General features: G+C 39.5%; 1 long non-coding RNA gene across 1 annotated transcript; it reads left to right on the forward strand.

The window, feature by feature from the left end:
* Window positions 1–2,831: 2,831 nt before the first annotated feature.
* LOC139935395 (uncharacterized) lies at window positions 2,832–25,725 on the forward strand. Its single transcript, XR_011785803.1, has 7 exons — window positions 2,832–2,953; window positions 9,200–9,344; window positions 12,639–12,733; window positions 13,660–13,732; window positions 22,277–22,428; window positions 23,110–23,227; window positions 24,218–25,725. It is a non-coding gene; the product is annotated as an uncharacterized lncRNA (long non-coding RNA).
* Window positions 25,726–26,905: the final 1,180 nt, after the last annotated feature.

Here is a 26,905-nt window from a genome sequence, read left to right on the forward strand (position 1 = left end):
GGAGCTATTCATCAGATGCACCATTGAAATCTGGTATGAGGAGTGGATGGAAGAATTTCAGGGAGCTGGCCCCATTTTTACGTAAAAGGCGCCGTCCATGAAGATACAAGGCCAATTATACATGTACATTACCTGTGTCCAAAGCTGCATGGTGTCAGCAGCGAGACATGGCCCACAAGGGTGTGGCATATTCAGAAGATGGAACGAGCAGACATGAGAAAGGTAAGGGGGATGTGTGGGTGTCTCTGTCTGACAGGATGTAAAGTGAGGAGCTGAGGAGGAGAGTCAGAGTGGAGGGGATCGCGTCGTATAAGGAGGCACAGGCTGAGGTGGTTCGGTCATATGGAGAGAAAGGAGGATGCTAACTGGGTCAAGAGGTTTACCAACGTATACTGTGGGTTGGGCCACACCTGATGGCAGACAACGCAAGACATGGCAGAGCTTCATGTCCAGTGACATACAACTGTTTGACCTCAATGCAGGGGACCAGACGGACAGGGCCAAGTGGAGGACGACCATATAGGGAGGAAGCAGGCCAACCATAAACAGACCGAACACCGGCCTTAAAACTGACATGATGACTAAGGCCAGGTTGTTATCGTCCGATTGTAATACTGTTCAACTGCTACCAGTGTATGTTCAATGATTAAAACCATCTAAACCACTTGTAAGAACTATGGCTACTCTTAAAGGCAGTGTACACTATTGGTAATTACTCCAAATAATCATCATCATAAAACCTTTCTTGATTACAAGTAATGGGGACAGGTTGAGGGTATAAAACATTGTGAGAAACAGCTCCCTCTGAAGTGACGTAGTTTTCGAGAAAGAAGTAATTTTCCACAAATTTGATTTTGAGACCTCAAATTTAGAATTTCAGGTCTCGAAATCAACATCAAAAAGCACACAACTTCGTATGACAAAGGTGTTTTTTCTTTCACTATGATCTCACAAACTCAAGGACCGATTGAGCTCAAATTTTCACAGGTCTGTTATCTTATGCTGTGAAGGCTAGTCTTTGACAAATACCAATAGTGCCCACTGTTTTTAAGGCATGCTTCTGGTAGGCCTATAGGGATTGAGAGGTCTTTATACATCTGCCACACTGATAAGGCCATAGGGGTAATAATGCATATACATGAATTTCTACAAAGCCATGTTCATCCCAGAGAAGGTGTAACACATTTGCCCCAGTTTTTCACTCCCTATATCAATGGTCTTTGGATATTGGTCTGAAGGTATTGATATCTTCTTTGGTCAACTCTGATATCCAAAATGCCCAAACCAGTTGCTATGAACAATTATTGACCTATGGCCCTTTGTGATTTCAATGAGTGTTTTGAGCAGATTATTAAATGAATGTTTTTGTCACAAACCAAAGATATTATCAATCCATATCATGTTGCTTATTGAGCAAAACAAGGTGTAGAAGATGCTGTCATTACTTTACTGCACAAACCATCTTGAAATTATACAGCGTCTTGTGCTACAGTTACCTTTTTGGCATTGGCAAATGGAGGCTAAATTGTTGATGGATCAAGTGCATAGCATGTATGTAAGCCCTATTAGTTGTGGATTTGTAAATAATAATAGTAATAGTAATGAAACATTCCCCAACGGGCCTTACAGCAAAATGAAAAGCAATGAGAAAACAAAACTTAAAGTCAATTTCCGAATGAAATCCCACAACAAAATGTGAAAAATAGGCAAGTCCAGCTATTTAAACCATTGTCTGAAAATTTACTGTAAAACTATTTTAATTATTAAAAATTTAAAATTTTAAAGCCAAAGAGATAAATGGTATACGGTTTTGTTTAGCTGTTCGAAAGCAGGGCGTTTGTCGCAGTAATACTTACAGTTTTGGGGGTTTAACAAAAGAAAATGTACGATCCAATGACCTGCGTAGTACACTGGTTTGTGTTATAACATCTTAAAAGTAGATTGCATGGTCTGTTTTTTTCCTGTGTCATTAGAAACCAGAAAGGAAAATGACTGGGTAGATCTTAAAATGTTGGTTGAACAAGGCTAAGTGACTGGAGCTGGACTTGCAAGTCCTGCGTCTGTAAATTTGTCCTTGTTCAAACCCCATCTTTTTATTTATATGCACTTGCAGGTACTATTGAGAATGTGACAACAGATGTGCAGGAAGATGTGCAGGGAGGCATAGGGGCCTCATGCAATTGCTGCTTAAGAGACTCAAGCCCCTAAAGTGACATTTGATGTCATGAAGCTTTACTGTAGTGGAATCATTGCCATCATCCTGCAAGACACACAAGACAAGTTGCAGATAGAGACATGGCTTGAAAAGCACATAGGAGAATGAGATGTTCAAAAACGTCTTCAACTGTTTGTGTTCTGCTCAGATGTTGTCCAGCAATAAGAGACACTCAGGTAATACTGCTAAGAATTATCATTACAAAACATCATTAGTAGAAGATGAAACAATAATTGAAAAAGGCACAAGTCTAGGTAGTCGTGAGTCTAGGTAGTTACCCTCACAAGAATAGGTATAGAGGGAAATCTTGCTCAAAATCTCCCTTTTCCTCGGGGGTCACAGGCAGGCACATACCTTGCTATGCTTCATTTCTCTCATACAAAGAGGGACAGATGGTACTGGAAATCAAACCCAATATCTCAATTTTTCCCCCTGGGGATCAGAGGCAGGCACCTACTTTGCTAAGGTTGTCCTCCTGGTGTCAGAGCCCATTATGAGTGCATGCTTATAATATTTATCTCTCATTGTGATTCTTATGCCTCTGTTTGTTCATCACAGAAATTTAAAATCACAACCTGCCCATTCAATTGAAGTTCTCATACTTTATTTCCAGATGTGGTTGAACTATACCAAGATGCATGACTTTACGGCTTCTTGTTTGATGGAAATCAAGCATTCTCAATGTTTGTGTCTAGGTCGAATCTACACTCAAGCTTGCAAGAAGAAGAATGGAATCAGGTCAGTACAGATTGCATCAATTTTGCAAATCTTTGCAAAGGCACTTTTTTTTGTAACCACAGTGCCAAATGTTACTTCTTATGTTATCAAAAACAGCGTTGAAATTTGTAAATGATTCTGCATGAAGTCATGCAGCATCACTTTTTGTGTCCTTCCAAGAGGAATTGCCCATTTTCATTGTTTGGGTATACTTCAGTGATGTTTTTAGAATGGACCATGCAATTACTACCGAAAACACACTATCAAAGATCAAGTGTGTCAGAAAGACCAGAATGAAACCCACTAGAAACGTGTATATAAATACAGAAATGGTACTTTAAAAATGTAAAATATTAACAATATAGGAATAGACAAGATACCATCGCAATCCTGCAGTTTGCTCATAAGTAATTATAGGTAACAATTAAACATATATATAAAAATGCTCCCAAGCGCTTTACAACAATAAAAACTATCATTTAACCACAAAAAGCGAAATCATTAGAAGGTGAAAAATAACATAAAAAAAACCAAAGAAACAAGGGCAGGGGGATGCAAAGGGCTCGGGATGACAGTAGATAGTTAGGTAATCTTGCATATTTGTGGTGGGAATAGGGTTTCTTGGTAGGCGTCTGTTAGTGTTGGTCGAAAGAATGTCAGTCAATGGATTGATTGGTCTTGAGGTATAGCTTAGATGGTGGCATTAGTTTGCTTTGGTTGTGTCTTGGTAGCTTGTTTTTTTCTTCTTGCAGGATCAAGATGTGGACTTGAGTTAGGGTTAGAATTAGGTTCAGAGTTAGAGTTAGGGGTTGTGGTTGATTGTGGACTGTGGTCCTGTCCACCTCTTCTATCCTTGTCATTGAATGCAGAATCACCAAGCAGCTCTGATCTCTCCGTCGGGCTCAAGCCATCGCACACCCATATACTGTCAATTCAAGACTTCTGCATCCTCCTGCCCTTGTTTCTTTTAGTCAACCCAAGATACACAATCCTGATTTCCCTTCCGCCCATCAAGAGATATTTATAGATAAATAAATAATTGAATAACAAGAGATATTTATAGGTAAATAATTGAATGAATAGATAAATAAATAAATAAATAAATAAATAAACATTTAAATAACTAGATTAATAAACAAACAACCAAATAAATGAACAAATAATAAAAAGAATAAAGAAGTAAAAACAGTTTTATGAGCAAACCGCTTGGTCCCTGTTGGATTTCCTCTGTACCTACTTTTACTCATATTTTAGTACGGTTCGAGAAATAAAATAGTTTGATTTCTTTGAGTTAAATTATGAGTAGTGTAAATTAATTGGAGAGGGCTTTGACTGTCAATACTGGGGTTGCGTCCATTCCCCTGGGACAGTCAAAGCTCTCAAAGGTTTGCACACATGACACTCCATCGCCTGGCTCGCAGCCCTTCAACCGGTCTTGCAGCCTCCGGCAGCGGCACCAGCCGGTGGACCCACCGATCAAAGATTGGATGCTTCTCGCTCCCCCTCTTCGGTCAGCGTGAGTTGGTCAACCCAATCGAAGGTCAAATGCCCTGGCTCTCCCAGCTCGCCTCTGGATCTCTGAAGTCCGAGGGCATCTCCCCTCCACACGACTTTGGGTACCAGGCCCGCACCAACCACGTCGATTCTTCCACGACGGTCGGTGACAGTCTCTAACGAGGTTATCGAACCCGGGCGGCACTCGCCCATGCCATAAGCTGTGGAGCACTAGCCATGGGGAAGAGGATTGATGGTGCAGTGATGTACCTGGGATTCCCCCGGAATACCCCACTCACAGGGCCCGCCCTCGTCTTCGGGTATCACCCGTTGATCGGGTATCCCTGTAACTGTGGCTTCCTCTGAGAGGGCCTCGGATTCGTCTGTGACCGGGTATCAAACAAGAGGCAAAACCCGGAAAGAACCGTCATTTGTGGTCATCTGACGAGTCTTCACCTAATGCCCATAGGAAAAGTCAACGGGTAAGCAAACTGCTATTTCAGGATGAATTCTTGATGGCAATTCTGAATTAAGTGGCCTTAATATTCCAGGGCTGTACACCCAACCCGACCACTCCGGTCATGGTTGGGTGCACTCGGATCTGGGCGGCCTGCCATGCACAGTCAGCCGGGTTCTGGCCTCCCCTGCCAGCCACCGTCCCACAACCACAGCACAGGAGGTTGCATTGGGTGTTGTGGAACAGAGTGGTGTGCGGGCTCGCACAGGTGCACTGGCACAATCCCAGACGGGGATCAGCATACAACCTTCAGGGTCCTTTGTCTCCGATCGGGATGTACAGCAACATGACTTAGGCACAGCTCTGCCGTTGGATGAACAGTCACTGAGTGTGCCTGACCTTCCCGTGTTGGGCAACTGGTCCCCAGAAGAGGACAAGTTGGGCTCAAGTGTTCAACGACTCTCAATTGCCAAGATTGAACTGCATCTTGTCCAGAGGGACATGGCCCGGGTGCTTGACCTTCCAGCTGAAAAAAACGGATGACTCTATGTGGAACGCGATCATTTGAAAGGAGGACAGGCCCTGCTCCGAGGAGCGGGAATATTTTCCCGGCTATGCCACTCGACCGCATATGTACTGATTGCATAGAGGGCATTATATCAGCTTCTTCTTGGATTGTTTACCCCAAGCGGGCCGATTCATATTATCGGTCCCCAGTCGGGGAATTTTGATAAATTCTTTTCGACCTAGGTCCTGCCGGACTCTGTTTCAGACAAACCTCCCCAAACTTCATTTTGTCGACAAAGCATGGGGGAAATTGGAGTAGGTAATCAAGAAAAAAGACTCGTCGTCCCACTTCGACCTGCGCACATCGTCCTTCTTGCTTCTCTTGTCCGGATACCTCACGCCAGCAATTACACACAGGCCCACCAAGGGCCAGCAGCAGGCCCAGTTGGGCCCACTTGCTGTATCCTGGGTTGTGGCGGAAGTGACTTCCCTGGCTCCAGGCCATCTTCCGTCGACGCACAGTAATGGGAACGGGAACGACAGCTGGTTTTTCACCAATCTACAGGCACGTGTCAGCGAGTCCAGGGCGCTCAAGAGGCAGTGCTGCCTCCACTACACTCTTCACAGTAAGGGAATGGGAGATTGGTTTTTACCAATCAAGAAGAGCGTGTCGGCGAGTCCAGGGCACTCTTGACGGCAATGCTGCCTCCACTGCACGCTGCACAGTTATGGGTACGAGAGCTGGGTTTTTACCAATCTACAAGAGCGGCAGTTCCATCAGGGACACTTTAGACGGCAGTGCTTCCTCCTTCGCATGCTGCTCCATATTGATGTAGTTGCAGCGTTGTCTTGATGTGGTAAAGTGGTGCTACAAGTTATCGAGGTGTTGATGGCACAGTGGGTTCAAGTGTTGTGAATGGCAGACTTGAAGTGTAGATAATGGAATGAAGGGTTGTATGGAAACCAGTCATTGTGTGTGCTTCCGCTGTAGTCTACTGTATGGCTGAGGGTGCCATCTGCTACTCTGGTGACTTGAACATCTAGGAAAGACATGGTGTTGATCTTCTCTTGTTCCGTGGTGAGTTTGATCCGTGGCTACTGGTTTTTTAAAGTGTTGGAGGAACTGCCTTGCAGCCGAGTCCAGGTGTCACAGGAGATCCAACAGGGGGTATGTTGGGAAGAGAGAGACTGTGTCAAAACTGACAAAAATGTTAGATTGACTGAGGTGAATTTTTTTTTATTTATCTGTGATGGGTTTTCTAGGTAGGTGTCTGCCTAACCCTAACTGTAAAGCTAACCCTCACTCTCACCTTCACCTTAATCCTCACCCTAACCTTTAAATCCTTACCCTAAACGTTACTCTAACCCTAACTCACTTATAACACTTATAGGCACCGACTGACACTTGTGGATACTTATCCAGAAACCCCATACCATTCTTTGAATGCAAAATCACCAACCAGTGTTTGGTATCTTTTATTCAGTCTCTAAGCCATCAGAAAATCAGAAACCCACATACTGTCATCTTAAGCCCTCTGCATCATCATGCCCTAGGATCTTTGGTCAACCCAAGATGATGATGGTTTGTTTTCTCTTCATTTTTTATCAAAGTGCCTAATGTTTGCTGTTTTGGTAACAGAACGGATGCTTGACAAATGCTATGGAAATGTGCAAGGAGTGTATTAAACTATCATCAAGCAGAGACAAAAGAGTACTTACACTAACAGGCAAAGATTGCAGCATGGAGAGCTTGTCTGGAAACTAAGGGTCTGAAGATAAAGGCTGGGGAGACCATAGTGATGGTTAGTTGAATCATCAATGGACCAATGACGACCTCTGGTACATAGCTATGTGGTGTGTGTGGGAAGGGTGTAGCTGCAAAGTCAGTCCAGTGTACAATTTGTAGGACATGGGTTCACAGGTGATGGAGTTGCGCGAAAGGTAGTCTTTAGGCTGCTAGCATCACGTTCTTGACATGTTTGAGATGGTTGAGTCGTTCTGCTACCTTGATGACATGATGGGGGCCGAGGATTCAGATGCAGCATTGACATCCGGTGTGAGGAGTGGATGGAAGAAGTTCAGGGAGCTGGCCCCATTTTTTACATAAAAGGGGCCGTCCCTGAAGGGCAAGGTAAACACCACCTGTGTGCAAAGCTGCACGGTGTCAGCTGCGAGACATGGCCCACAAGGGTGTGGCACATACAGCAGATGGAGCGAGCAGAGCTGAGAATGATTAGGTGGGTGTGTGGGGTGTCTCTGTCTGACGGGCTGTCAAGTGTGGAGCTGAGGCGGAGGGTAGAGTGGAGGGGATCGGCTTTTTGGTTGCACCGTGTGTAATACTTGTACCCCACAGGGACTGTTATATTTATTTCCAATGATTTTAAATGTATTGCGGCTGTAAAATATGTCGATGATACTTCTCTTGCTGGATTCATTTAAAGCAATTAAGTCAATGCTTTCGGAAAGCTTCTTGAGCGAAATGTTTTTAGCGGAAATGCTATTTTAACTTGTTAATAATGCGTTTGTTCACCATTTAAATGTAATGTTGATATGTGTAAACTTGAAGGTTTTGACAAACTAAAAACACTTCTGCTGTTGACGGGCGCCTCAAAATGACAAGATGCTTTGACATCGTGTGTGGGAGTTTTCTTTGATATACCTCCATGCTGCAACAAATCGGCTATACGAATTGGAGCTCCCAACTATGACATAACATGAGTAATTACGCAACAGAACTTTTCACGAATCTTTCAGAAAAGCGCTGGATGGGTATTCGAAATGATTAGGTTTTTGTTTTTACAATTTAAATCTATATAGTCATATGACTTGATTGAAAATAGTCTTTAGGGAAAGGTCTTTAAAGGGAATGAACACTATTGGTATTGGTAACAGTGTTTTCACTTGGTGTATCTCAACATATGCATAAAATAACAAACCTGTAAAAATTTGAGCTCAATTGGTCATCGGACTTGGGAGAAAATGATGAAAGAAAATACACCCTTGTTGAACGAATTTGTGTGCTTTCAGATAGGAATAAAAGGCTTCTAGCTAGAAGTCTTTTATTATTTTAGTGAGAAATTACCTCTATTTCAAAATCTATGCTACTTCATAGGGAGTTGTTTCTAACAATGGTCTATACTGTCAACAGCTCTCCAATGCTCGTTACTAAGTCAGTCTTAAGTCTATATTTGTTTTGAGTAATTACCAAACGTGTACCTTCCCTTAAAGGACAATGTGAATAATTTTGTTACATGGTGCATTGACAACTACCTTACCCTCTCAATGCGGCGAAATATAAGGAAATCATTGAACTAAATAGAAAAAAAGAGAAGCAAACACAAGACTTTACAAATAATGATTGCTAATGGTGTTGTGTCAGAATGCAATACCTGGGTGTTTATTGATGATAAACTCAACTGGAAATGTAGGTCTTAGAAATTCAGTGCTAAATACAATCAACGGCTGTATTTCTTTTAGGCGCATTAAATCTTTCAATGTAGATAGGGATCAGTTATATCAAGAAGTTATTCGATCTGTTTTATCCTTCTTAACATAATGTTAACATCATAAAATCAAATGTATTATCAAATCTGCTAGCAGGTTGCATGGTCTATTTTATTCTTGTTTCATCCTGTTTTGTACACTTTATTTTACTTATCAAGTAAGAAACCACAAAAGAAACTGATTAGGGCAGATCTTTAAAAGTTTGGTTGAACAAAGAAATATTGACTGGTGCTGGACTTGCAAGTCCTGCTCCCGTAAATTTTCCTTGTTCAAACCCAATTTCTTGTTTTCATATGTTCTTGCAGGAATCGTTGAGAACATCCATGAGATTTGTGGAATCTGCAATGGCTGCTGAAGAAGAGACTCAAGCCCATAAAGTGCCATTTGATGCCAAACATTACTGTAGTGAAATCCTTAATTGCCATCATCCTGCCCTGCAAGACTCACAAGGTAAGTCAAGTTTTTGTTATTCTGTATTCAAAAACTAGTAAATACAACAGTACCACTTACTAAAAAGGTTTTACTGAACTTTTGTATTGGAGGTTGACGTTCAGAATTTAAAACAGTTTATTATAATGACTTTGTTGTGGTTTGTGTGGCCAAGTTTGTGTGTCTGCCTTGTGCACACAGCTTTATGGCGTTTGCCAACCATTAGGCCTATGTCTGCGTTTCATTAAAAAGGCAAATTGCCTTCAATACCCAAATTGTTTCCAGTGGTGTATGATTTCACTGTGCAGTGGTTTTCGTAAAACCGCAAGTGTCAGCTGCAAGGAAAACTGCTGCATGATGCAGTTCGAAATTCTACAGAGAAACGGTATATCTTTGGTTTTTTAATATCCCTGTCAAAATATACTTCCGTAAACCCATTTGGCACTTCCTTCAACTGTTTTCATGATACGTGTACTTTTTAAGCTGCCTCTAAACTACGGTCATGACACATTGACGGGCCAGACTATGACATTAGTATTACAATGTAGTCAAGCGAAGCTTCCCACGGTCTCCTCTCACGTTGTGGTTTACATATACATGCATGTATGTACATGGACAATGTACATGTTACCGGTATTTCAGCAGTAGTCCCTAACGAACCACGATCGACTTCAGAGTAAGTGAGATCTAATAATTACGGTCCTAATTGAACATTCTAAACCATTTATTCCAAACATTCTTTTTGAGTTATTACTTATAAAAATAGGACTATTAGTTTCTCAGTTCATAGGCCTAATTGTTTGTTGATGAATTCCGACCTGGGCCCTGGGTGTATCAAATTGTACACCTATCAATTGTAAGATGCACAACTTGACCCCCGGGGAGGGTGCGTCAAGTCTGCGTCTTTACTCTCAATAAAGTGATGGTGGGTACATCAAAATCCATTAGTCGTCAGTCAAAAAATCTTTAAGATGTGCGTCGAGGTACGCCATGTTCCGTCGATGTTTTTGGTTTATTTGGTGGAGAATCAAATAATGAAGCCAACTTTCCCTCCCTGCCTTCGTATGATGTTGGTATTTGCAGACATTTCAACCTTTCGATGCCACAACCTGTATTTTGCTCGATCTAATTAGCCTCGATCGTGATTGTGATCAATTATTGCAGCAAAAACACGCATCCGCTGTCGCTCATCGGTCGAGCACAGTCAACAAATTTGGGCAACAATTTTTTGCGCAATTTATAACTTGCGCTATGCAGAACAGGCAGTTCCAATTGTGTATCGAGCAATTTGAAGATTGTGCACCATCGTGTACACACGTGCAGGATGTGCTTTGAATTGCGGTTTTTAGGGCCCCTCTCAGTCTTCTGTGCGTTTTAATATCTAGTGCGCTGGGTCCAGCTCGTCTCGAAAATCGAGCGGTACCACCTCAAACACCTCAAATGGTGCATGCACTTGCAAAACCGCGAAACTCGCTCTCGTAGCTGTATGGTTGAATTACTTTGTATTCACTGCGCCTGCGTAGTTCATAGATACTTTATGTGCATCGGTAATGTGCGTTGTTTTCCGCGGTTGGTTAGTCAAAAAATTGTTCGGAGGACCGTCCAAATCTGCAACAAGTGTGTCATTTTCTTTAATCAGTGTGGGTCTTGGACACACAAATCCGACTCGCATGTGGACAGTGACGCATCCTCCCCGGGGTCAAGTAGTGCGTCATACAATTGATAGGTGTGTTAGTATTACTCTTCATGGGGATTAAACATTGTTTACTTTCCTATAGTTTCACATTGACCGTCACTATTCAACTTTACTAAGTCGCTTCCCAATTATGCAACGCGGTTTTTTTGCAATAATGTAATGCACGATTGCTATAAATAGTAATTAGTAGCATGGGAGGGCAGAATTAAAAACCCAGTGTGTGCCAGTGCAAGTTTACGAGTACTCGAGACGGTGCTTTCTCAATGCCAAGAAACACTCACCACATTCGATCAAAATATCACCCTGGGATTTATCGGCATTTCTACAGTGATTTTCCTAAACTTAATGGAACTTGAAGATACATGCAGGTCTAGGAAGACAATGTATTCAGGTGGTGGAAAACTGTAGTTTTGATATAGAGGTTTATAATTTGGTGTTTTTCTTTTGTTAAAAACTGCTAAATTATTGGTTTTACAGCACAATGACACACACGGCACACACACACTGCATGATGGAACGAGTCATTGCTTCACAGGGATATAGGTTGTACGGAAATAATAAACATGTGGACTGATGAAGTACAACACCCCAGCTACTAAATTTGATTGATATATTTTTAATCAAAAATTTGATATTAAGAATAATGAAGTGGATTGATGCCTGCATGTCCGCCCCTCTAGAATAATATTTCAAATTAATGCCTCCACATGAAGAGTGGAGCAGGTCCATTTTGTGTACGCCTAATGCAAAGAGCAATGCAAGTTGCAGTGTCATGATACCTCAACTGTAGCCTTGCTCAAGGCAGACGCATTATTCGCTCCGAAAAGACGCCGCTGTAAACCCACCGGTATATACTGTGCGTGGTGCGTGTAATCACACTGCACACCGGTGTGAAGTTACATCGTATTTGATTGGACTAAAGTTTTGATGTTTTCACTATTTGCCCCTAGGTTACAACAATATTAAACGATCACACTTTTTTACAGGACTCGTAGGGAAAATACTGAGTAAACAGTGCTGAGTAAACGGTGTACAGCTAAAAACGAAAATTTGTAATTTGTAATATTTAAGGCGATGCAGATTTAACATCTTGAACCATCACAGATCTTGCTGCTAAACTTAGGATTAGAACTACCTTGAGCTACCAGGCAATCTTGGTAGTCGAGTTGGTAAGACACTGCTCTAGAGTTTCAAAGGTCCTTGGTCGGAATCCCACTAAAGTTTTTATGCCTGGACTCGGAAACACTTTGACTGGCAGGCTCCAACCTTTCAACCTCAATAGTCAACGAGGCATTGTTGGCTTCAATCTTTGCATAATTAGAAAGTTAAACTTACTATCTGCTTACCACGTATGACTCCATCCAAACTTTTTGCTAACAAAACAGTTACTGGCAGTGTAATCCACACCTAAACCTCATGCATTATGTGCCCATTTGAAGTTCTGGATATGGAGATGAAGTGTAGGTTACAGTGCATTTCATTACTCACAGTCTTTGATTTCACATGTAGCGCATAATGAGGTAGGTATTATATCTGAACTTCAAAAAAATATTTCCATTAATGTGGAATACTGTTTGAGTTATTTCTTACATTCTGAAATGTTCGTGTTTTCTTTGCAGGTCTACGAGAGACATGACCTGAAAAGCTCATAGTAGAATGAGCTCATAGTGTTTGAGTTCTGCTCAGATGTTGTCTGGCCACAAGGGATGTTAAGGTAAAACTGCTTTGAATTATCGTGACAACTAACCATTAGTGAAATATTAGGACAAAATTATGAAAAGGCATCAGTTTAGACGGACACGGGTACAGATACAACAGGAGAATACATACCTAAGTATTGGTTAGCTTGTTCTGCTGTATTGTCTCCATGAATTGTATCATATGCTTATAGAGTGACAGCGAATACAAAACACTGTACTCAAAATGTTTTGCCCCTCACGTTTACATGACTACACTGTTCTTTGTACTCTCACTGAGCGTTACTCTCTCGTCCAGGAAATACAATTGCACAAATTGATAAGTCTCACTGTCTTTTAGAATCCTTGCATTTCAGTAATGGTTGCCTTACGGTTGGTAATCGATGGTATCTGCAGACAACACTGGTTCACAATGACCATTGGTCCATGTACAAAAAGCGTGGTTTTAACATTACTAAAGAATGATCCACACAGATTTATCTTGGCCCTAAATTGTGTTTTTTCCTGCTCTTTTGAAAAACAACATTTTTTTTCCTCCACTAATATACGAACAACGGTTTACAAACTATAGATAGCATTTTATTGGGACCCTATGCGTTTTGTATGTGTAAATGTAAAAAGAGGTAGCTTCAAGATGATATACAGGTAGGGGGCATGAGAGCACAATGGCACAGTTTGTGTTATCACCAAACCACAGGTTAAAAACAAAAATCTTATTGAAAAACAGAGGGGTTTGATCTTAAAAGAACAAAAGCAACACTCCTGTCAGGAACAAGTTTTTGTGGAAAGTCAAATACTACCCTACTACGTGGAAAAGAACATTTATGGGGGCATCAGTTCATACTGTTGTAAATCTGTTTTGATGGCTGTTATCCTTGCTCTTCACAAAAATCTGTTAAAAATCCAGGTCAGTTAAATCTATGTTTAAAATCTTTATTTGCAGATATGTTTGATCATCATTAATTGTGTCAAGGTCGGTTCTGCACTCAAGCTTGCAAGAAGAAGATTAGACTCAGGTCAGTGCATTGTATCAATGAGAATGGGTCGTTTTATTGTTTACACGTAATTTACACGATGTGGTTAAATGGACCATGCAATCGGCACAGAAAACATTATATCAAAGATATCATGAGAGGCGTTGTTTGGAGATGATGGAGTCTTCTTTTGTGTGTATGTTGGTGAAGAGAGCAATTCTATGCACGTCAGCACCCCTAAAGAGCGTGCCTATGAAGACACAACTATTTTACTTGCCAAATCTGTAGGTAATATTAGGGAGTTCATGCTTTTGTGGAGAGCTCATTAACCCGAAAAATGTGCAAGGTTGTTTTGGTGTAATTTTAAGAACAAATTTGAAGCTAGGCTCACTCGATTAACATCGTCGATGATGTTCGCGTCAGTTATTTTTTTTTTACCGATAGGCATGACCATGAGTCCACAAAATTCATCCATCGAACAACTTTAGTATAAAATTGTGATAGGTCAGACAACTCGTCTGTCGGACAACTAGACAGACTGACAACTCGATAGGTAAGACAACCCAACCTCGAACAACTTGACACTCTGACAACTCGCCGCTTGAATTGTACGCACGGTAAACTTTTTGAGCAAAAAGTTATACAAAATTTCACCAAAACGAGTGGGCACATTTGTCGTGGTAAAGTTTTGTCATAAAAATTTGGGTTTTTATTGGGAAAATAGTTTCCACACCTTGGACTAAAAAAAAGGTTCTACTGGGGCTATTTTGGGTAATTTGAAACAGTGATAATTACAGAAGGCAAAATGTTTACTGTCGTTGTGTTAACAAAAAAATGTGATGTACATGTATGTCTATGTTTTCCCTGCTGCCTGCTCAGCTTTTTTGGCATGAAAATCCGTAATCCAAGTAACTAAGAAAAGCTGGCCTCACATATAAAAATAAAACATGTGTTCAGAAACTTTATAATTACATATAGTTACATGAAAAATAACAAATTTACATACATGTACTTGAATAACTGAAAAATCAACAGGTTGTTTCTTGAATAATAACAAACTACTGAACACAAGACAAGGTTTACAAAAGTAATATGGCTAGAAAGAGTGTTTCTTAAGCTTTAAATTGATACATAACTTGTTCTAACATGCGACGGTCAACAACAAAGTGTTTCATTTCAAAATTTTCTCTGTCCAAAGGTCAAAAATTCACATGAAAACATCAAACCCATGTGCTGTGGAAGCACTTACCTCTTCCTTTGAAAAATTTACACTGCTATAGATGTGATTTCTCAGCCAAAGCATAATAGTCAAAACTGTCATGAAACTCAGGGAAATGTGTGTGTGACTGTAGCACAGGGATGTGGGATACATTTTTAGTATGAAGACGGCCAAAGGGGTTAAACTTTGAAGAACAAAAAATGCAAAAAAAAATCCTACAGGACATCCTCTAGGTCGGCATTTGTAGTGGGTTCTCTACGCTCTTCCTCAGAGAACCTCTTGGCCAAACATTGCACTGTCTTTAAGCTGGTTCACTACTCGTTTTCTGCTGCTCAAAATGTATGGAACTCACTACCATCACATTTTCGCCATGCAACTATACTCGGACAGTTCCCAAGAAAGTACCGGAGACTCATTTTTACCAAAATGCTTGACTGGTGTCTCATATGAAAGAATTTGTGAAAACAATCACTTTCAAATGGTAAAAAAAACAATGAGACCGAACGTTGAATTTAATTGGTATTTTAACTTGCTGCCCTGAAAAGCTCATAAGAGATAATGCCATTATTATTTGGATGTTTTATGAAAATTAAGTTATTTACCATGGGGTTTTCTTGGTCGACAGAATCTCAGTCACCTTGTGATCATAGTCAAAGGAGGATATGACCGCAGTGTCGTTACTCTCCTCGGCTTACGTGATGTGGTTGGATTTGGTTCATGAGGTTGGAGCTCAGATGGTGACATTCTGTTGCCTGTGGTTGTTTTTTGGTAGGGACTTCTTGAGGATCGCAAGATATGGGTTTTGTTTGTGGTTTCTCGGTACTGTTGTCTGGCCTTCTTGACGAATTTAAGGATCTGCATACAGACTTGATAGGTTAAAGGTTAGGGTTTGCTTTAGGGCTTAGGTATAGGTAGGGGTTGACTGTGATCATGTCCACTTCTGATCACGACCTCAAGGTAATTCTGTCGACCTACACTTTCAGACGTTTACCAATAAACCCCACTGCGGCCATGGATCATTCTTCAACACCAATTCAAGCAACAACTTAGTCACTATCAAAAAGGACGCCCACGTCAGTCAATCTGGCATTCTTCTTTTTACAATAGCAAATGGGAGAAGGCAAGATTGATATGGACAGAAATTACGATGAATACCAGTTCAGTGCAATTTCGATGAGGAAACAAACAAAGCCTCAAGTTGTGTACATGCTTTGTTGCAATTTGTGTGGGTCGTATACACTTTCTTGGGAGCTCCTGGTATATGGGGTTTATTTATCAAGAATAGGTCTTCAAATTTTTCATTTTGCAAAAAGTAACAAATGTAAAAATTCATTTGTTGATTTTTATTTATTCAATTTTTTTTTCAAATTTGTATGCATTCTTCATTTAAAGCAGTCGCACAGCATCGGTGAACAACATTGTCCAAATGCCTGCACTTCAGGTATCACAACTTACATATATAAAATAACAAACCTGTGAAAATTTAGGCTCAATCACTCATTGGAGTCGGGAGACAATAACAGGTAATTCCACCCTTGTTTCCGCACGTTTCACCATTAACTTCTGTAAGCCTTGTAAGTTATCTGTAAATCTCTGAACTTTAAATTTCTGTTCTGTTTAGAAAGTGTCCAATAGCTTTAAAGACATTGAACACTATTGGTAATTGTCAAAGACCAGTTTTCTCACTGTATCTCAACATATGCATAAAAAACAAACCTGTAATAATGTTAGCTTGACACGGTTGTCAGAGTGGTACCCTAGTTACACAAAGTTATCTGCTTTCAGATGCTTGATTTCGAGACCTTATACTCTAAATCTGAGGTCTCGAAATCAAATTCATGTAAAACTACTTCTAAGCGAAAACTTCTTCACTTCATCAGAGGGAGCCGTTTCTCACAATGTTTTATACTATCAATGTCTCCCCATGACTCGTTACCAAGTGAGGTTTTATGAGAATAATTATTTTGAGTAATTATCAATAGTGTCAAAAACTTCAAATGCGTTCAGCACAGTACTCAAAGTAAACCGTGGGGGCCTGTTGGATGTTTGTACGCGCTAAAAAAAGGGAGTTTTTAACCTCTTTCCCTTTGTTTCAGTTAATCATACCACTTTGTGTTTCTCCTTGTACATTATTTGAACTAACGGTTCTATGAACATGGACTTTCAAAGTAGTAAAGCATAGCTTATGCTCTTTTCAGATGTATAAAAAAATTACTCACTTTGCTTGAACACATCCCATAATGGCATACGGAGACCACCAGCAAAGATCGCAGTACTGAAAATTTACAAACTGTGAAAATACAATGCAGGGTGATTAGGGTGGATCCACTCTCAGCCCCTTTCTGTCCCGATAAATGCGACCCTACTCGGCCAGAGTCATCGTCAATACTATTCCACATTCATTAAATCCCTACCAACCGAACCTTCCCAAATTCACCACACCTACATTCCTACATACCATGTTCTCAATGTGCCACTTCACAATACCCAAACCAAACCAAAAATCAAGTCCAAATAAGGAACTCTCTGAACCTAGACATTTTTTTACTGCTGGTGCCAAAATACAACTTAAAAAGAACTGGGCTGCTTGACCAACTCTCCGCAAACTAAATAGAGACTATAGAATTTCGCGCTACCAAAAACCAAACAAGTTACACCAAATGGTAACACTTTTACACGCAGGCTCCAACCTTTCATCTTCGGCAGTCAGCGAGGCATTTTCGGCTTCAGACTATGCATAAATAACTCACTATCTGCTTACCACTGATGAGTCCATCCATTCGGCTTTAAAGTGTCCTTTTGGTTAAAAATCTTTGTTCTGACATCTGGTTAAAGTGTTTGGTCAAGGTCTTGGTTTAAAGCCATTATACACTTTCGGTAAACAGTGTTGTCCAAGTCCCACACTTCGTGTATCACAACTTATATATAAAATAACAAACCTGTGAAAATTTAGGTTCAATCGGTCATCGGAGTCGGGAGAAAATAGCGGAAAACCCACTCTTGTGTCCGCACGTTTCGCCGTGTTATGACATGTGTTTAAAATAAATCCGTAATTCTCGCTATCGAGAATTGATATTGTTTTACTGTTTTCTCAAAAAGTAAAGCATTTTATGGACTAATATTTCAAGAGAAGTATTTCACCATTACCTTCTGTAAACCCTGTAAATTATTTGTAAATCTGTGAACTTTAAAAAAAATTTCTGTACCGAAAGTGTATAATGGCTTTAAGTGGTAAGGCTAGGTTTAGTGTTAGGGTGGGGTGAGGGTTAGGGTAGGGTATGGGAGGGTATGGGTTTGGGCTAGGGTTAGGTTGGGCTAGGGTACGTAGGTTAGATCATTGGGGTGTCAGATCATTGATGTGCTAACTGATTGATTTGGATACACTAAAAAGGTCATGAATTGCAGCATGGACTCGCACTTGTATCGACGAACCAATCCCTTTGCAGGTAATAATTGTTTTTCAATATTTAGCATGCGAATCCACACAACACAATCAACATAAGCAAATCTGAGAAGGTATGTTCATCATCAAGGACCAAATTTGGTCATTGCTTAGCAAACAGCAAGCAACTAAATTTTCCAGCAAACATTGTTATGATCCTGGACAGTCAAGTTAGAGCATGCCAACAGCACTGGAATACATTTAATCTGATAATCATTGAAAAGCGCAATACCTACATGTAGACCACTGTCCAATACATCTGGCTTTCGCGCAGACACATGCAAAACAGCAGCAAATAATCAGTTCCCTGTTCCCACTAACGGTACATAGCTACAACGCGTCATGGGCTTGGAAAATCACATGGGTAAAATAGGTTTAACTCTAACCCGAATTCAAAAACCACGAACAATTGAATATATTCTTTGTGTTGACATAACGTCTGTTTGACCTGTACTTTTAGTCATTAAAGTGCACGTCCCGGTTGACCTTTGTCATGCCCGTGTGCCACACAGACATTTTTGTCACTCCAAGCTAGTCAATGTCTTGCCCTCTAGCGGCAAATTACACAAAAACTGGCGCTACAACCAAAAAGCTATTTTCATAGTATATTCCCACGAAAATTAGTATGTTAGTGACCTATTTTATAGACCTTGCTTATATTTTAGAACTGGGCTGTTATCGTGACTTATTTTTATAAAAAATTAAAGGAACATTACAAAATTGTTTTTGCTAGCTAAAAAGTTGTTGTCAGTGTCAGCACTTTATGTATCTACCACAAACATAAACTGACAAACCTGTAGAAGTTTGAGATCGGTCAGCCATCGGAGTCACATGAAAATAGTGACAAAAAGGACTAAAAATTTTGCATTGCATCTGATGCAAAACAAAAATGAATAAAACTCTCACTGAGTGATGAACCCTAAAATCTTTATGAGCTTAATTTGGTTGAGCTGTTTTAATTCTGCTTCAAGATTGTTTGTTTTAGTAGTTGGCTTTCTGAATAAACTCCAGCAACTTAAAGGATCATTACAGAACTTGGTTTTTACTAACAAAACCATTGAGCTCAATTAAGACCAAATTCGAAGCTAGTCTCGCTCGACTAACATCGTCGATGATGTTCGCGTCGGTTTGTGATTTTTTACCGATAGGCATGACCACGAGTCCACAAAATTCATCCATCGAACAACTTTAGTATAAAATCGCGATAGGTCAGACAACTCGTCTCTCGGACAACTAGACAGACTGACAACTCGATAGGTAAGACAACCCAACCTCAAACAACTTGACACTCTGACAACTCGCCGCTTGTATTGTACGCACGGTAAATTTTTTGAGCAAAAAATTATACAAAATTTCACCAAAACGAGTGGGCACATTTATCGTGGTAAGTACTCCCCACAAAAAAGCTACTGTAAGTGACATCGGGGGAAAGTTTTGTCATGAAAATGTGGGTTTTTATTGGGAAAATAATTTCCACGCCTTGGACTACAAAAAAGGTTCTACTGGGGCTATTTTGGGTAATTTGAAACAGTGTTTACTGTCTTTGTGTTAACAAAAAAATGTGATGTATATGTCTATGTTTTCCCTGCTGCCCGCTCACCTTTTTGGCATGCAAATCCGTAATCCAAGTAACTAAGAAAAGCTGGCCTCACATATAAAAATAAAAGTTGTTTTCAGAAACTTTATAATTATATATAGTTATATGAAAAATAACTACTGAACACGAGACAAAGTTTACAAAAGTAATATGGCTAGAAAGAGTGTTTCTTAAGCTTTAAATTGATACATAACTTGTTCTAACATGTGACGGTCGACAACAAAGTGTTTCTCCGTCCAAATGTCAAAAATTCACATGAAAACATCAAACCCATGTGCTGTGGAAGCACTTACCTCTTCCTTTGGAAAGTTTAGACTGCTATAGATGTGATTTCTCAGCCGAAGCATAATAGTCAAAACTGTCATGAAACTCGGGGAAATGTGTGTGTGACTATAGCACAGGGATGTGGGATACATTTTTAGTATGAAGACGGCCAAAGGGGTTAAACTTTGAAGAAAAAAAAGGCAAAAAAAACCTCCTACAGGACATCCTCTAGGTCGGCATTTGTAGTGGGTTCTCTACGCTCTTCCTCAGAGAACCTCTTGGCCAAACATCGCACTGTCTTTAAGCTGGTTCACTACTCGTTTTCTGCTGCTCAAAATGTATGGAACTCATTACCATCACATTTTCACCATGCAACTACACTCGGACAGTTCCCAAGAAAGTACCGGAGACTCATTTTTACCAAAATGCTTGACTGGTGTCTCATATGAAAGAATTTGTGAAAACAATCACTTTCAAATGGTAAAAAAACAATGAGATCGAACGTTGAATTTAATTGGTATTTTAACTTGCTGCCCTGAAAAGCTCATAAGAGATAACACCATTAAGTTGGATGTTTTATGAAAATTTACCATGGGGTTTTCTTGGTCGACAGAATCTCAGTCACCTTGTGATCATAGTCAAGGGAGGATATGACCACAGTGTTGTTACTCTTGTCGGCTTACAATGTACGTGATGTGGTTGGATTTGGTTCATGAGGTTGGAGCTCAGATGGTGACATTCTGTTGCCTGTGGTTGTTTTTTGGTAGGGACTTCTTGAGGATCGCAAGATCTGGATTTTGTTTATGGTTTATCGGTACTATTGTCTGGCCTTCTTGACGGATTTAAGGATCTGCATACAGACTTGATAGGTTGAAGGTTAGGGTTTGCTTTAGGGCTAAGGTATAGGTAGGGGTTGACTGTGATCATGTCCACCTCTGATCACGACCTCAAGGTAATTTAAATTCTGTCGACCTACACTTTCAAACGTTTACCAATAAACCCCACTGCGGCCATGGATCATTCTTCAACACCAATTCAAGCAACAACTTAGTCACTATCAAAAAGGACATTCACGTCAGTCAATCTGACATTCTTTTTTTTACAATAGCAAATGGGAGAAGGCAAGATTGATATGGACAGAAACTACGATGAATACCAGTTCAGTGCAATTTCGATGAGGAAACAAACAAAGCCTCAAGTTGTGTACATGCTTTGTTGCAATTTGTATGGGTCGCATACACTTTCTTGGGAGCTCCTGGTATATGGGGTTTATTTATCAAGAATACGTCTTCTAATTTTTCGTTTTGCAAAAAGTAACAAATGTAAAAATTCATTTGTTGATTTTTATTTATTCAATTTTTTTTTCAAATTTGTATGCATTCTTCATTTAAAGCAATCACACAGCATCGGTGAACAGCATTGTCCAAATGCCTGCACTTCAGGTATCACAACTTACATATATAAATTACACCATTAACTTCTGTAAGCCTTGTAAGTTATCTGTAAATCTGTGAACTTTAAATTTCTGTTCTGTTTAGAAAATGTCCAATGGCTTTAAAGACATTGGACACTATTGGTAATTGTCAAAGACCAGTTTTCTCACTTGGTGTATCTCAACATATGCATAAAAACCAAACCTGTAGTAATGTTAGCTTGACACGGTTGTCTGAGTGGCGAGAAAGAAAAAGCACCCTAGTCACACAAAGTTATCTGCTTTCAGATGCTTGATTTCGAGACCTTATAAATCTGAGGTCTCGAAATCAAATTCATGTAAAACTACTTCTAAGCAAAAACTGCTTCACTTCATCAGAGGGAGCCGTTTCTCACAATGTTTTATACTATCAATGTCTCCCCATGACTCGTTACCAAGTGAGGTTTTATGAGAATAATTATTTTGAGTAATTATCAATAGTGTCAAAAACTTGCGTTCAGCACAGTACTCAAAGTAAACCATGGGGGGCCTGTTGGATGTTTGTACGCGCTAAAAAAAACCAATAAACCTAAAGGGAACAGACTGGGCAAATTTTTCTTTGCTCAATTCCCCATTCTTTGTTTTACTTGTAGGAGTTGTTGAGACTATGACACTCTGAGATGTACGAGAAAATTTGCGGACAGGCACCCCAGCAGTAAGGCCTCTTGTAAGAGACCCGAGCCCATAAAGTACGATTGAAACTTTACTGCAGTGAAATCTTTGTCATCGTCCTGCAACATACCAGGTCAGTTGTTGTCAATCTTTTGTTATTTTATCTATAAATAAATTTGCTACACTCCAGTACTGCTAACAAATAGGTTTTACAGTTACTGAACTCCTGTGTTGAAGCTTTGCGTCCAGAATTCAAACAGTTTCAATTTAATTATTTAGTCGCCAAAACAAACACCTTGAGGTGTGATTTTGAATGATCCTATTTGGATATCTAAATTAATCCTGTGAGTGACACGTTCTATGTTGAAGACTATATAAGCCCTTTGAAGCCCTTTATAACGATGCATCAAGATAGAGCTACTGGTTCCCTCTCAATGTTTTTGAAGCTTGCGGTATGCTAATTGCTTGCAGTTTGGGGTCATTATAAAAAAACAACTCAGCTATCAAGCCCTATGTTAACGGTCACCCTTTTTTGTCAACCTCTTTGTTCGGCCGGGGAGTGTCAGTCACAGCCATACAGCTGCAGTGTAGCCAGGCATCACACACTGGGTGAGATATCTTGACACATGACAGTTATTGGTTGTATGGCTTTTGACTTTCACCCCAAACAAAAATATTTTTAAAAAGAGGAGACTGCCAACATAGGGCTAGATGACGCAGTTGGTAGAGTGCCAGCTCGTTGATCTGGAGGTCTTTGGTTCGAGTCCCAATTTAGTCACTTTTGTTTTTCAACCCCAAATCATTTTCTTCACAGGTCTGTAAGAGGCATATGACCAGACAAGCAAGCACAAAAGAAAACAAGATACGCATGAAAAACCTCTTCAGTTGTTCATATTCTGCTAAGATGTTGCCTAGCAACAAGGGACGCTCAGGTAATACTGCTAAGAATTATCATGACAACAAATCATTGTGTGAAAGATACATGTAAAACCAACATTGAAAGGGAGAGCAGTGTAGACAGACTTATGAGCAGGCCTAGAATTTCATGTTTGAACATGTTGAAAGGACAAAGAAAAGAGCACTTCCATTTGATACTTACATAAATATTATGCACAATTTCAATCCTCTCATGGATGTCAACAAACTTATGAGGGACTTTTTTAATAAGTCCTGTTGCTAAGACACAACTTAGTCTGATTCTATATCATATTTAAACTAAGGTCATGAAATAATAAGTGTAATAATTAGCTGAAACTAATTAATTAACTTTCTTATTTATTTTGACATGAGAACATTAATTACTAATAGTTAGCTTACAAGGTAGTTGCATATCAAAGCACTTTTGCAAATAAATAATTATGTTATAAGTCTTGCTTGAAGTATGACACCATGTGACCTTTACTTCAAATTTCGTAATTCAAAAGTTCATTACTCATGAACCAAGATAAATTCATCTTGAAGTGTGTAGGACCCAGTATTTTAGTGGGACGTTAAATCAATGCAAGCTCATTCAGATGGTAATTGTTAAATGCGCGCTAAAAGAAATTTATTATTAATTTTATTTATTTAATACTACAAAATCTGCAGATATGTGAGGCCCAAATGGAAGCACAACAATGTTTTTGAATAGGTTCACTGCACTCCTTTTCCATCATCTTCTACTTCCCCTTCTCAATCTTTTTTTTTTACTGGTATCCATAAATGTTCATAGTCATATGCCATACTACTGGTCAGCACTCAATTCGTGTACAATCTTCTAAGAGAACAGCGTGCCGACCAAGAGAGGCCATCAGCAAATCTCTGTCGCAGAGTCTGTTGCACATTCAAATACCATCCCTATCAACTCCGGAGAACTTGCAACTTCATAAAATAGTGTCCAGTGCCTTTAAAGTTTTTGTTTGTGGTTTTGTTTATTATTACAGGTTACTATACCTCATACATATTCATGATCGAGAGTCAGGTTCTTACAGCTCAATTCATCATCATGTGCCAGGTGTTAGTTTTGCTATTAGCTGAGAGAATGTTTTTTGCCATGGGCACTAAAACACATTGAGACGGTTGCTGTGAAAAAGGCTGTATACATTTAAAGACATCAGGTGATTTGGGTTAATAAGTTGTGTTATTATGTATTGTACTCTTTCTTTGTTTCACTTATTATAGGCAGTGGACAATATTGGTAATTACTCAAAATAATTATTATCAAAAAACCTTTCATAATAGAGGCTCTAAAGGTCCTTCAAGCCTCTTTTATGCATTTGCACCCCATTCACACAGCGCATAGTGCAACATTATTGCAAATGTTGTATTGTGCCGGAGCAGCGGTGTATACTGTATGTGTGTTTGAGGGTAGGTGTAGTGACCCAAACAAGTGTCTAAAAAGCTTCACAAATGATCGTGCAATGTATTATCTTCTTGTGTACTTTCAAGTTAGTGTGTAAACCTTTCGAGGGGCACTTTTAACCATTAAACAATAACACATATCAGACCACAGAAGGTGATGACTTTTTTTCTTGCCACTCCGCAGTTATTTCGCACGCCAATTTGTCATCACCTTGCTTTTTGCTGAAGCAAACATCTAAAATGTTACGTGCCTAAGCTAGCAACCGCTCGTGAATCAGGTTTACGCTTAAGCAATTTTTGTTGCTATGTTAAGCAAACAAATTTTCTTACTGTTAAACAGCCCTATGCCATTGGGCCCTTCACACACACACAGTGCAACATTATTCCAATATGTTATTGGTGTGGCGTGCAGCATTGATTTGGGTGTGTATTTGACGTGTGTTTGTATGGTAGGTGTAGCGAAGTAAACGCGTCTGAAATGTTTAAGGAATGATGTACAAAGTATTATCTTCTTATTTTCTCTCAAGTTGTGTAAACCTTCCAAGTGGCGCTTTGAACCATTACAAATAGTACATGGAAGACAGAGAAGGCGTTAATTTTTGTTTTATTGCCACTCTGCATTTATATCGCCCGCCATTTTGTCAGTAGGGGGCCTACCTTCTTCTATTTTGCTGCAGCAAATGATTTACAATCTTGTGTGTGCCGTTTGTTTACGTGCTTAACCTCGTGAAATATGTGTACATCCTCCATGGTTTAAGCGATTATTTTTGCTACGTTAAGCAAAATAAATTGCTAACCGTTAAGCAGCTTTTTGAAATTTGGCCCTGTTCTGTTCAACAGTTGAACAGTCTGTTTTATCAGTTGTTTATCAGTTGTTTAAGTGTGTTATGTTTTTCATTTATTTCCTTGTATTTTGTAACTTAAGTGTCAAGAACAAAAACAGTTTGAAAAGGATTGTTAGACTTGGGTCTCAAAATTATCAGAGAGCCACAGAGAGACTTAACCAAGGTCAGTGAGCGACAGATACTTAAGAGATAATTATGTACTTAGGCAATTGTTTAACAATGATCTAGACCACCCCCCCCCCCCCCCCCCCCCAAATAGATGGAAATTTCTGTTTTGTTACATTCAGACCTGTTCTGAGTGGTTTTTGTTTTGCACTTGTTTTCAACCGTTTTTGTATGCTGGGTGTCAGCTATTTGGAGGTCTGGTTCACCACCGTTTATCTGTTTACACTGTATTTATAAATTGTTTTGTGGTTCTTATTAATGTATATTCAATTAATGTGTTTTATATTTATTCAGTTGTCTGTAATTGCTGTGGTTTCACACAACTCTTACTTACCTGCTTCTTGTCATTGTGCCAAGTAATCTATATATTTTTAACTAATTGTATTTTGTCTACTTCCAGTCGTAACTGTAAATGTTTTATATGAAGCAAGCCAACTGAATTAATTGACTATTGAAGATTATTAAAGTTTTTTAATTGAATTGAATAGCCTCTGTGCCTTTTGTCAACTTCTTTCTTCAAGAAACAACCTGAGGTTTGACACGCTCATTTTTCGACTGTCACCAAATCTACCACTGTTTTGGACTGTAAAACCGCTCTGGTCAGAGAGTTCAACATTCATGTTTTTGATCCCAACAACAAAGAATCCAAGGTTTTTCTGAACATGCTTGAGGCTGCTGGTTTAAACCAACTTGTGTTTTCATCTGCTCTACCCTAGCTACTCTGTACAAGTACTTGTACACAATAGGCTTGTACACAATTTCAGGCAAACTTTGATAATTTCAGGCACAATTTCATACGTTAAAAAGGCTAAAATTTGATCATTTCAGGCAAAGTTTGATTAGTATACACAAGGTAAAGTTTGATAAGAACACAAGGCTTGAACACGATAGCCTTGTACACCATTTTAGACAAAACTGGATAATTTCATGCAGAATTTGATTATTGTCAATTTAATAAGTACATGTCCACATGGCTTTATACACAATTTCCAGGCATTATTTGATAATTGCAGGTAAAATTTGATAAGTAGGCAAGGCTATTGTACACAATAGCTGCGTACACAATTTAAGGAGAAATTTCACAAGTACACAATGCTATCGCTTGTACACAATAGCCTTGTTCACATTTTCACGCAAATCTTGCTAATTGCCAGGCAGAATTTGCTAATTGTCTGACAAAATTTGATAAGAACACAAGACTTTTACCTTGTACACATGTTTAGGCATAAGTACGCAAGGCTATATTGTACACAATAGCTG

The sequence above is a fragment of the Asterias amurensis genome, chromosome 3 (genome assembly GCF_032118995.1).
Source record: "Asterias amurensis chromosome 3, ASM3211899v1".
NCBI classification, from domain to species: Eukaryota; Metazoa; Echinodermata; class Asteroidea; order Forcipulatida; family Asteriidae; genus Asterias; species Asterias amurensis.